The sequence below is a fragment of the Canis lupus genome, chromosome 8 (assembly GCF_048164855.1).
Source record: "Canis lupus baileyi chromosome 8, mCanLup2.hap1, whole genome shotgun sequence".
In the NCBI taxonomy this organism is placed as follows: domain Eukaryota; kingdom Metazoa; phylum Chordata; class Mammalia; order Carnivora; family Canidae; genus Canis; species Canis lupus.
The window spans coordinates 35,179,678-35,192,538 of NC_132845.1; positions in this window are offsets into that span (position 1 = coordinate 35,179,678).

Below are 12,861 nucleotides of genomic sequence, written 5' to 3' on the forward strand. Positions count from 1 at the left end.
GGGGGTGGTAGAGAGAAAGAGAAATTCTTATTTATTCAAATCAGTGTCCAAGAATTGAGTTAATTGGCTTGAATTGGGGCATTTCCATCCTTGAATGAATTATCATGACCTGGGGTGTTGCCATAAGTCAATTAGATCCTACCTCTAAAGCCAGAAGTGGGATCTATCATACCCAAACCATTTGGCCATGAATGGCTTGCCTTAAGCAAAATGCGGGTACTATCATTGGAAAAATGGGGGTATTAATACTGTGGGAGCAACCAATAATGAAAGTGTTCAGTTGATATTTATTGAATTGACTCTTCATTTTGAAAATTAGCTGCATTCTGGAAAGCAATCCCAGATTCTGTTAGTTCTTAAATTCTACACTAAGGAATTGTACTATCTCTTCTCCAGGTGGCTTAAATATCCTGCAAGGTTCTCTTGGAAACCTAATGATTTGCTGGTACAATTCTGAAAGAGAGAAATACGGTTTGTCAGATTATGGTACAGTTCATCTTCTCCAGAGCTTGTTTATGTGACAACTTAATTATTCAGAGAATAAAACCCTAAAAAATGCTTGCACTTAAAGAGCTGACAGAGGAAGATGATCCTGCAAAAGAGTGTCTCTATATGCCCTCAGCTCTGCAAAACCACTTGGAACTTCCAAAATATATGTCACAAAATTTATATACCAGTGTTGATGGACTTAACTTTTGGGAAACATTCCCAGATCCTCACTTAGAGCAAATTTGCCATGATTCTAGATGCATTTCTAAAGGTTTAGTTATCTGATGTAGTATGTTTATTGCTTTTGCTTGTTCACTGTCTATTCTTTCCTCTTTAGACAAAAACACCCTGATTTGCTTTGGGGGAAACTAGAGTCTCTCTAACTTTCAGTTTTGTGGGTCTGATAGGACTCATATTACCCACAAGGTCCAAGAATGGGCATGTGGCCAAGATCTGGCCAGTCCTTGGCCACAGAGACTGACTCTGAAATGGGAATGCAGCCCAAATTGGGCCATTAGGAGCCCTACCCACAATTTTGCCTACAGCCCTTATGGGGTTGTTAGACTGTTAAGATGTAAGGCCAGATTGGCCTCCTTCTCAGCTTCCTACCCATCATCACAGGCACATCAGGAGTAAAAGTTTGTTTCTGGTTCTTTCTTTAGAATTAAGTCCCAAGGTTGGTTTTGCTAAGCTCAGAGATATGTATATTCTTAAGACTTTGGGTACATACTGCCAAGTTGTCCTTGTTGTGGACACACATTTGCCTTCCCAGCTCTCCTACCTTTGGAGAATCCCTTCCCATTCTATAGTAATCTCACCCCAAACATATGGCTCAGGCGGAGCTGATCTATCTCCCAGGCTCCAGAGCTGAGATGGTGACCTGGCCTCGCCAGTAAGAGAGCTCCATCCCCTTGACCCAGTCAGTAAACAGTAAGGACAATGTAAACTTGGGTCTGCAGCAGCTATCTCTTCATCACACAGAGGCAATGAAAAGACTGAGGCAGAAATAGAGACAGAAGGAATCGAGCTTTGCATAAACCACTCCCATTCCTTGAACTTCTCAATGCATAAGCCAGAAAATCCCCCCCCCCTTTTTTTGCTTAAACTAGTTTCAGCTTAGTTTCTGTTACAAATAAAATAAATACTGCCATAGCTTGTCTAAATGTGTTCCTCACCAGCTGTGAATGAGTGTCCAGCCCCCCAAACCCCTTACACACTGAGAATTATCTTTAGGACTAGCTTTGTTCCTACATAGCCTCCCTGCCCAAATTGCAAATCCTTAGATTTCTACCAAGGTTGAGCAATAGTATCAACTTTTACCTTTTACTTCATTAAATTGTCCATTTTTGTATGAACTATATCCTATAGGATAATGTTACTACAAGAAGAAGAAGAAGAAGAAAAAGAAGAAGAAGAAAGAAGAAGAAGAAGAAGAAGAAGAAGAAGAAGAAGAAGAAGAAGAAGAAGAAGAAAGAAGAAGTAGTAGTAGTAATAGTAGTAGTAGTAGTAGTAGTGTAGTAGTAGTAAAGTCAGACTGATGTGAGATATCATGGGAAGAATCCAGCTGGAAAATGAAATCAATATAAAGGAAATCAGAGCAAAGAGATGGAGAGACAGAGAGAGGAGGAGCCCAGCTCTGATATTATAATTTGTGCCCCTGGAACCAGTCATGACTAAAACTCAGACTTTTCAGTTGCTGGAGGCAATACATTTTTCCTTAAGCCTAGTTGAGTGTCTGCACTGAAAGAGTTTTAACTAATTCATCTGGTTTTCTGGTCAAGCAAGTTAGAAGTAACAATAGAAGAGGTTTTTGCTTGAAGGCATGTGAGTTAGCAGCAGCTTCTCCAATTTGCTTATGCGTTATAAATTCAAAACAATGAAGTTAAAGTCCAGTTTTTAGTACTTGGTGCTGATATCAAAGGAAGGCAAATGAAAACTACAAAATCTCCCTCCCTCTCTCTAATTAAAAAAGGAAGGAAGGAAGGAAGGAAGGAAGGAAGGAAGGAAGGAAGGAAGGAAGGAAGGAAGGAAACAATGAAACAATTTGGGACTCTAGTTATGACATATCTTACAGTACAATATGCTATGGTACAGGACAATGTTTGATAATCCTGTGACATTCCTTATTTTTATAACTGTCCTCAATGGTTTCTCACTCTTCTTTTTTTTTTTCTTTGTAAGATTTTATGTGTTCATTTTAGAGAGAGTGCGCTCACACACAAGTAGGGAGAGGGGTAGAGGGAGAAGCAGATTCTCCTCTGATCAAGGAGCCCAATCCACGGCTTGATCCCAGGACCCCTGGGATCATGACCTGAACCAAATGCACTTGATCTTAGCCAAAAGGCCGAGAAGCGATATCCTGAACCAAATGCCAACACTCAACTGACTGAGCCACCCAGGTGCCCGGGTTTCTCACACTTCTTTGATGCTGCTTTCAGCGAGTATTAATGATACTAGGGCAAAACTGTGTTATTAATGTTTCTGTTTTAATTTCCTGCAAAGCCAAAATACTGGATTTTAAATTGTATATGTTCAGAATTCATAAAGTTTTTAAAAAACTAATGAAACAAAGTATTATTTAATACATCTTAAAACAAAAATTATTATAAACACATTACAAAATACCCTTCTGGTCACTCCTGGCATTGTGGCTCTCTGCAACTTCATTGCTCCCCTATTCCCTGCCACATCCATCCATCATCATCTCTAATATAGCTGATTTGGAAGAGCTTTGAGGCTTTCCTGATGTCTAGCTCCTCATGGAGTTTTCAGGACTACTGTCTCTGATTGAAAATGATTTCTCCCCATTAGTCTAAGAGACATGATCTGAACTGGGTCTGATCTTCCCCATCTCCTATGGGGAGACTTCCTACTTCGCAGCCTCCTCCTCCCTATTCCTTGCTCAGCATTTTTGCTGTGAGAGTGTAGTAGAGGATGAAGGAGTTTGGAAGAGGTGGGAAGTTGCTGGAACTGGTGGTTAAAAGGGGTTGGGGGGATGCTTGTGGTGACAGTGATGAGGAGGGGGTGGGGTAAGAGAGGAAGGAGGGTTTGCAGAGACCTAAGAAGAGTAAATGAAGCTGGTGACCAGTGTCCAAAATAATGGTATTGCACTACCAATAGTAGTAGAATGGTACAAGAAATGTAAATGGTACAAGAATACCTCCATTTGAGTGCTTAAACATAGTACAGTACACCAGAATACTGGAATATAGAAAACAGTAATCATGACTCCTTCTCTGACCTTCAGTCAGGGTAGCCTCTAACTCTTGTTAATTTGACTTTAGAGACATGAAATTCCACGCTGAGATTCTAACTTCTGAAATATTCTTGGCACAGACCTTGGAAGGCCCAGGTTCTGTTTTAAAAAGGAAGCCTGGGGTCTTCTAAGTGGCTTAGTTGGTGTGGCTGCCTTCAGCTCAGGTGGTGATCCCAGATAGAGCCCTGCATGGGGCTCCCTGCTCATCTAAGAACCTGCTTCTCCCTCTTGCCCCTGCTTGTGCTCTTTTATGTGCATTCTCTCTCTCTCAAATAAATAAAATCTTAAAAAAAAAAAAGGAAAGCCATATGCTTATACCACTTATGCACACAGCTGCCAGATTAATATTCCTGAAGCACAGTTCTAACTAGGTAGTCACTAATATTTATTGGATATTTGCTAAGTTCCAGGCACCAGGCTCATCATATATCATCTTATTTAATTTTCACAATAACTTTGTAGTAGGTACTATCATTAACCCTATTCTGTAGATAAGAAGATAAGCTTAGAGAAATCAAATCTCTTGGAAAAAAAAAAAAAAAGCATAGGCTACTAAATGGCAGAACGAGGTAGGGAACTCAGATCTGGCTGACTTGGAAGCTTGGTCCTTAACACTTCTATATTAACTGTTCTGCTCAAAACCTGAGAATAAGTGGTCAATGATGTCTAAGGGTTTATCATGCAAGGTCTTTACCTCTAACTGCCTTTCCAATTTTATTTTCTACTACTCCCCTTCAAATGTCCTATTTTCAGGGCAAGATTTGCTGATCACCAATATCCCTCAATAGTTCACACTTCTATGCTTTTATTTATGTAAAATTGCTCTCTCTGTGTCAGTAGCTCCAGGAAAAAAAAAGAAAAACAACTTTAAATCATTGTTTTACACAATAATACCATGACTTCTATTTTTCATTACAATAATAGCTATTGATTTTTACTCTCAAATATGTATTTTCCCTTAAACTATTTTCTTCTGAGGCATGGATGAAGATTAAGAGGTTTTTGATATTAGGCCTTTACAAGTTGTTTATAAATACCAATCCAACAGAATTAGGATTCCAGATAGTAAAAGTAATTTTACCAAAATCTCAAGAATTTTTTTTGTTTAAGATTTTATTTATCCATCCGAAAGAGAGCAAGAGTGGCCTCATGGGGGGAAGGGGCAGAGGGAGAGGGGCAAGCAGACTTCCTGCTGAGCAGGAAGCCTGACCTGGGGCTCAATCTCAGTACCCCGAGGTCATGACCTGAGCCAAAGTCAGATACTTAACTGACTGAGCCACCCAGGCGCACCCCAAAATCCAAGAATTTTTTAGTGCTTCCTAAGGTTATCTAAAACAAACAAACACACAAGCAAAAAACTATTAGGACAGGGATTCAGCAACCTGTCAATCTCCTTTTGTAGGGTGGCTCTACTCCTAACAGGCAGAATTTTCAAAATATGAATATCTGCTACGTAATAGTTTCATGGATTAAAAAAATGCTGGAAGAATGGTGTTACTTTGAATATGCAATTGGTTTAATTAAAATATGATGCCAGCTTTTTAAAAAGCAGTAGATCTCCAGAATATATGAGAACATTTTCCAACTCCTTTTAGATGGCTATCATTACCTTGATAATAAAGACAATCCAAAAAAGAAAACTACAAACCAATAACCCGCATGAACATAGAAGCAGAGTTCCTCAACAGATATTAGAAAACTGAATTCAGCAATATATATAATATGTAAAAATATAGCCAATATATAAAGAAAAAATATGAAGAATAACATGTCATGACCACAAATTCAAGATGGCTCAATATTCAATGAGCAGTTAATAGACCCACAAAAATATATTCAACTGATCTTTGACAAAAGAACAAAGGCAGTTCAATGGAGAAAGGACAGGCTTTTCAACAGATAGTGCTGGAACAACTGGACATCCACATGAAAAAAATTAATCTAGACACAGACCTCACACTCTGTAGGAAAACTAACTCGAATGGATTATAGACCTAAATCTAAAATGCAAAGCTATGAAACTCTTAGAAGATAATATGAAAATCTCAATGACCTTAGGTTTGGTGATGACTTTCTTTTTTTTAGATTTTATTTATTCATGAGAGACACAGAGAGAGAGAGGCAGAGACACAGGCAGAGGGAGAAGCAGGCTCCACACAGGGAGCCTGACGCGGGACCTGATCCTGGGTCTCCAGGATCACGCCCTGGGCGGAAGGCAGCGCTAAACCGCTGAGCCACCTGGGCTGCCCTTGGTGATGACTTTTTTAAAAAAGATTTATTTATTTATTTATTTATTTATTTATTTATTTATTTGAGAAGGAGAGAGATGGGGCGGGGGTGGGGGGTGCAGCATAGGAAGAGAATCTTCAAGAAGACTCCCTGCTGAGCACGGAGCCTGATGCAGCTCCATACCAAAACCCATGAGATTACATCCTGAGACAAAACCAAGAGTCAAGACTTTTAACTGACTGAGCCACCCACATACCCCTAGTCATGACTTTTTAGATACAAAAAAAAGGGATCCCTGGGTGGCTCAGCAGTTTAGCGCCTGCCTTTGACCCAGGGTGTGATCCTGGAGACCCGGGTTCGAGTCCCACATCGGGCTCCCTGCATGGAGCCTGCTTCTCCCTCTGCCTGTGTCTCTGCCTCTGTGTGTGTGTGTGTCTCTCATGAATAAATAAATAAAATCTTAAAAAAACAAAAATAAAAGTTGGACTTCATTAAAATTATAAACATCTGAGGCACCTGGGTGGCTTAGTCCATTAAGCATCTGCCTTCGGCTCAGGTCATGGTCCCAGTGTTCCGGGATTGAGACTCAGTGGAGTGTCTGCTTCTCCCTCTCCCTCTATCCCTCTCCTTGCTCGTGGTCTCTCTCCAAAAAATAAATAAAATCTTTTTAAAAACCCACAAAAATAAAATCATAAACTTCTGCTAGGTGAAAGACACTGTCAATAGAATAAGTTGACAAGCCAAGGCTGGGAGAAAATATTTGCAAAATACATATCTATCTGATAAAGGACTGTTACCCAAAGTACACAAAAGAATTCTTTTAAATCTCAAAAAGAAAATGAACAACCAAAAAAGATAAAAGAAAGGAAGAAAGAAAAAAAAAAAGAAAATGAACAACCCAATTAAAATAGAGAAAGTATCTGAACAGACACTTCACCAAAGATTTACAGATGGCAAATAAGCATATGAAAAGATGCTCAACATCATATTTCATTAAGAAATTGCAAATTAAAACAATGAGATATCACTACCTATTAGAATGGCTAAGATCCAAAACACTGACAACAACGAATGCTGGCAAGGATGTGGAGCAATACAAGCTCTCATTCATTGTTGATGGAAATGCAAAATGGTGCAGCCACTTTCAGATATAGTTTGGCAGTTTCTTACAAAATTAAACATACTCTTACCATACAATACAGCAATCACACTCCTTGGTATTTACTCAAATGAGTTGAAAACATTTGTCTATACAAAAACCCGCACAAGGATATTTATAGCAGCTTTATTCATAATTGCTAAAACTTGGAAGCAACAAGATGTCCCACAGTAGGTGAGTAGATACATAAACTGTGGTACATCCATGCAAGGGGATATCATTCATTACTAAAAAATAATGAGCTATTAAGCCATGAAAAGACACAAAGGAAACTTAAAGGTATATTACTAAGTGAAGAAGGCATTCTGAAGAGGCTACAAACTGAATGATTCCAACTACATGGTGTTCTGGATAAGGCAAGACTGTGAAAGCAGTAAGATTAGTGGTTGGGGGTCTGGGTGGCTCAGTTGGTTAAGGGCCTGCTTCAGCTCAGGTCATGATCCCATGGTCCTGGGATAGAGCCCCACATCGTGCTCCCTGCAGTGGAAGCTTCTCCCTCTCCCTCTGCTACTCTCCCTGCTTGTGCTCTCTCTCTCAAATAAATAAAATCTTAAAAAAAGAAGAAGATTGGTGGTTGCCAGAGGGTTGGGGGAGTGAGAGATGAATAGGTAAAACATAAGGGATCTTCAGGGCAGTGAAATTATCCTTTATGATACTATATGTGTGAATATATGTCAGTATACATTTGTCAAAACCCACAGAATATATAACATAAAGAGTAAACCCTAATATAAACTATGGTCTTTGGCTGATAATGATGTGTCAGTGTTGACTCACTGACTGTGACAAATAAATGTACTATACCCAGCAATTGCACTGCTGGGGATTTACCCCTAAGATGTGAAACGGCGGGATATCTGCACCCCAATGTTCACAGCAGCAATGTCCACAATAGCCAAACTGTGGAAGGAGCCTCGGTGTCCATCGAAAGATGAAAGGATAAAGAAGATGTGGTCTATGTATACAATGGAATATTACTCAACCATTAGAAATGACGAGTACCCACCATTTGCTTTGACGTAGATGGAACTGGAGGGTATTATGCTGAGTGAAGTAAGTCAATCGGAGAAGGACAATCATTATATTTTCACTCATCCAGGGAATACAAGAAATAGTGAAAGGAATTATAGGGGAAAGGAGAGAAAATGAGTGGGAAAAATCAGAGAGGGTGACAAACCATAAGAGACTCTAACTCTGGGAAAAGAACAAGGGGTAATGGAAGGGGAGGTGAGCAGGGGGATGGGGTGACTAGGGGGACTGGTGCTGAGGGGGGCACTTGATGAGATGAGCATTGGGTGTTATACCATATGTTGGCAAATTGAACTCCAATAAAACAATAAAACAAATAAAACAATAAATAAATAAATAAATAAATAAATAAATAAATAAATAATAAACTATACTGATTCAGGATGTTGATGATGGGAGAGGTTATGTGTGGAGAGGGGGAGGCGAAGTAGGAATTTTCTATACTTTCTGCCCAGTTTTGCTGTGTATTTAAAACTGCTCTAAAAATAAAGTATAGTTATATATACATATAGACAAGCCAAGGACTGGGAGAAATATGTATCTTTAAATATTATGTACTTTATATTATTATTATAGTATATTATTTAATTATAATATGAATCTTTAAATATTATAAAAAACACATCAATTTAATCTACCATATTAATAAAAAAAAGTCCATGATCATTATTGATACAAAAAATTTTTGACAAAATTCAACATCCATTCATGATAAAAAACTGTCAGCAAACTGGGAATAGAGGGGAATATCTTTAACCTGATAAGAGGAGTCTATGAAATACCTAGAGCTAACATCATACTAAATGGTGAAAAACTAAACAGTTTCTCTTAAGAAGAATGAGGCAAGGATGTCCACTCTCACTATGCACTTCAACATTGTGATGGAAGTCCTAGCAAGTGCACTAAGGCAAGGAAGATAAATAAAAGGCATTCGATTGTAAAGAGAGAAAGAAAACTTGTCCCAATTTGCAAACAACATAATTGTCTATACAGAAAACCCAAAAGAATCTACAAAAAAACTCGTAGAACTAAAATAAGAGCCTTGAAAGGTCATGGGATAATGGATCAATAGAAAAACATCAGTTTCTAGCAATTGTCAAATGGAAACGAGTGGCTCCAAAAAAATTAAATAATCCAATATAAATCTACCAAACATGTACATGAGTGCTGTATGCCTAAAACTGCAAATGCTGATACAGAAATCAAAGAAGACTTAAATAAATGGAGAGGCATTCAGTGTTCATGGATTGGAAAATGCAACATAGTAATGATGTCAATTTTGTCTAAATTGGTCTATAGATTTAATGCAATTTTAATCACTATCCCAGCAGAATTTTTTGTAGATATAGACAAGCTGATTCTAAAATTTATTTTGAAAGTCAAAGGAACTAGATAACTAAAACAATTTTGAAAAAGACCAAAGTTGGAGGACTCATTTTAGCCTATTTTAAGATTTACTAGAAAACTACAGTATCTGAGCCAATGTGGTATTGGTATTGGCAAAGGTACAGACACATAGATGGAATAGAAAGTCCACAAATAGACTCGCACAAATATGGCCAATTGATTTTTTTTACAAAAGTGCAAAAGCAATTAAATGGACAAAGAATAATATTTTCAAAAACTGGTGTTAGGAAAATTGGATATCTACATGCTAAAAATAATAATAATAATAACCCTAACTTAAATCCCATACCTTATATAAAAAATAACTCTACCAAGTAGTCTTACTAAATTTTAACAGTTCCTTGCTTGCCTCAAATCCATTCTTTAACAAAATAAAAATTGTATATAAAAACGAAGCCCTGTGTGTACCCTGATACCGTTCCCTCCCCTCTCTTTCCTCCCCAGAAGTAACCACTGTCCCATCCTGAATTTTTTTATTAGCTCTGTACTAAAGTATTTTAAAACTTGTACTGTAGAATGACTGTAACTATGAACAAGACATCAAAATTCACCAGACTTATTCTATTGTTTCTCACATGATTTTTTTTAAAGATTTATTTATTTATTCATGATAGACATAGAGAGAGAGAGGCAGAGACACAGGCAGAGGGAGAAGCAGGCTCCACACAGGAAGCCTGATGCGGGACTCGATCCTGCGTCTCCAGGATCGCACCCTGGGGCAAAGGCAGGTGCCAAACCTCTGAGCCACCCAGGGATCCCCTCTCACATGATTTTTAACTTAACTTAAATATTGGGCTTTAACTTGTGGGGTTTTTTTTAATTTTTATTTATTTATTTATTTATGATAGTCACAGAGAGAGAGAGAGAGAGGCAGAGACACAGGCAGAGGACGAAGCAGGCTCCATGCACAGGGAGCCTGATGTGGGATTTGATCCCGGGTCTCCAGATCGCGCCCTGGGCCAAAGGCAGGCGCCAAACCGCTGCGCCACCCAGGGATCCCTGGGGTTTTTTTTTTAATACTTAACAGTGGGTTTATTAGAGTCATGTAGCCTGATATATGTGCCTTTAGTCCCTTCATTTTAATTATATAGAATTCCACAGCATATATATAAACCACTGAATTATTCTCACATCTATGGACATTTAGGTTCTTTCCAAATATTTACTTTTACAAAGTGTTGCATTGAATATATACATACATCTATACGTCGCCACATAGCCCTGAATTTCCAACTTTCTTCTTTTTCCCCTTAGACACAATCCCTGGTAAAAGACAAATTTTTAAGTCATCGCCCATTGTATGAATTGAAACAAACATTTCATAAAACATTCTCATTATTTTCTATTCCATTTCATTAAAAAAAAATCTGGCCATCCAGAGCCAATCTAGGTTTTGTCTAAATTTGCCTAAAATTTATAAAATTTGGGGCCCTCCTGCAGAAAAAGAACACAAAATTATGAATACAGAACTAGTAACCTGGCCTTGAAAGAAGGTTTTGCAAGTAAGGGAGCCCGAAGATTAACCATAATTAGTTTCAGGGTAAATGCCCCATAGAGGAGACACGCTAAATTGCTTTAATGGTTCCTAATAATGGTTCTCTAACAGCAGTTTGATAAACATCACTCTATACCTAAAAGTGAGCAGGCTAGGTCATAAGATGTGAATATTTCAACTTTGAGTTTTGATAAATATATGAAACCATGTAACCATCACCACGATTGAGATACAGATTTCCATCTTTCCAAGAAGCTCCCTCTTGCCCTTTTATAGTCAACCCCCCAGCAAGTAGTAAGACTACTTGGTAGATGTGGGATTTTTGCTGTATTATTCTGAATCTTATGGTTGTGTTATATTCTGTATGCATATCGTTGTAAACATTGGTAATAAGTATTTCATATTTGTGTAGTGTGGGCATTTACACACATCACAGCACTTAATCCTCTTGACGCCCCTTTGGGGTAAGTAGGGCAGACATTATTATTCCTATTCTATGGTTAAGGAACCTAAAACTGTAGAATAGTTTATTAAGAATTGGATTGGGGGAAGCCTGGGTGGCTCAGTGGTTGAGCCTCTGCCCCTGAGAGCGTGATCCCCGGGTCCTGGGACCGAGTCCCATATCAGACTCCCCATAGGAAGCCTGCTTCTCCCTCTGCCTATGTCTCTGCCTCTTTTTGTGTCTCTCAGGAATAAATAAAATCCTTTTAAAAATTGGGACTCTCTTGTTTCTTATTTCATCTAGATTTGCATGGAAATATGTTGGAGAAGTTTCGTTCAAGTGCAGCCATTCCCTCCTACCCGAACTTTGGTAAGTCACTTTACCCAATGTGGGTATGAATTGTATTAATAACAGCTAAAGGGCAGCCGGGTGGCTCCGCGGTTTAGCGCCGCCTTCAGCGCAGGGCGTGATCCCGGAGACTCGGGGTCGAGTCCCACGTCGGGCTCCCTGCGTGGAGCCTGCTTCTCTCTCTGCCTTTGTCCCCGCCTCTCTCTCTCTCTCTGTCTCAAATAAATAAAATCTTAAAAAAAAAAAAAAACCCAGCTAAATGTTTGTTTAAAAAGTAGTCATTCTAAAGCGCTCCAGTAATGACTTTGTGACGGGGTGGGAGGGATACATACCGCGAGCCCGTTCTACAGAGGCACAGGCGGGTGTCACCTCCTGGCCGCAGCCCCCTGGCTCACTCGGTGACCTTGGACAAATCCCTTAACCTTCCACTACTTACACTTACAATCCAGGAGGCCGAACGTGTCACATTCATAACTGCTCCCTCGGGCCTCCTGCCAAACACTGCTTTGAAAACTAGGGACCGATGTAAGGCCGATCAGAACGCAACTGCCAACTTCTCAATGCAAATACTCTGCGAGCCCCCTATTCCTCAAAGACTCTTTCGCTCTCATTTAAGTAGTGCTGCGTATTTTAAGGGAGAATGAGTTTATACTTTGCAAAGGTTAATAACTTGTCAGCCACTAACATACGAACGCCTTTTGTTGTTGAAAGATTAAGCGGACGCCCAGCTAGACGGAATAAAAAGTGAGCGACTTCCCTGGTATTGCCCTTCCCCTCTGTAGTGGCCCCCGGAGATTCTTGGGAGCAAGCAGTTTGTTAACTCAAGTGGGGTCTAGAACCTTATTTCGACACGGATCATGCTTTATGCAAGTCCTGTGGATTCTGAGCACCGCGGCGCCGAAGGCACACGGGGCGGGATGGGATGGGCTGGGGACCGAGCGTGCGGCCCAGCGCCGGCCTCGGCCCGGCCCGGCTGCGGGTGCGCCTGGGGACCGCGGCTCCCGCGG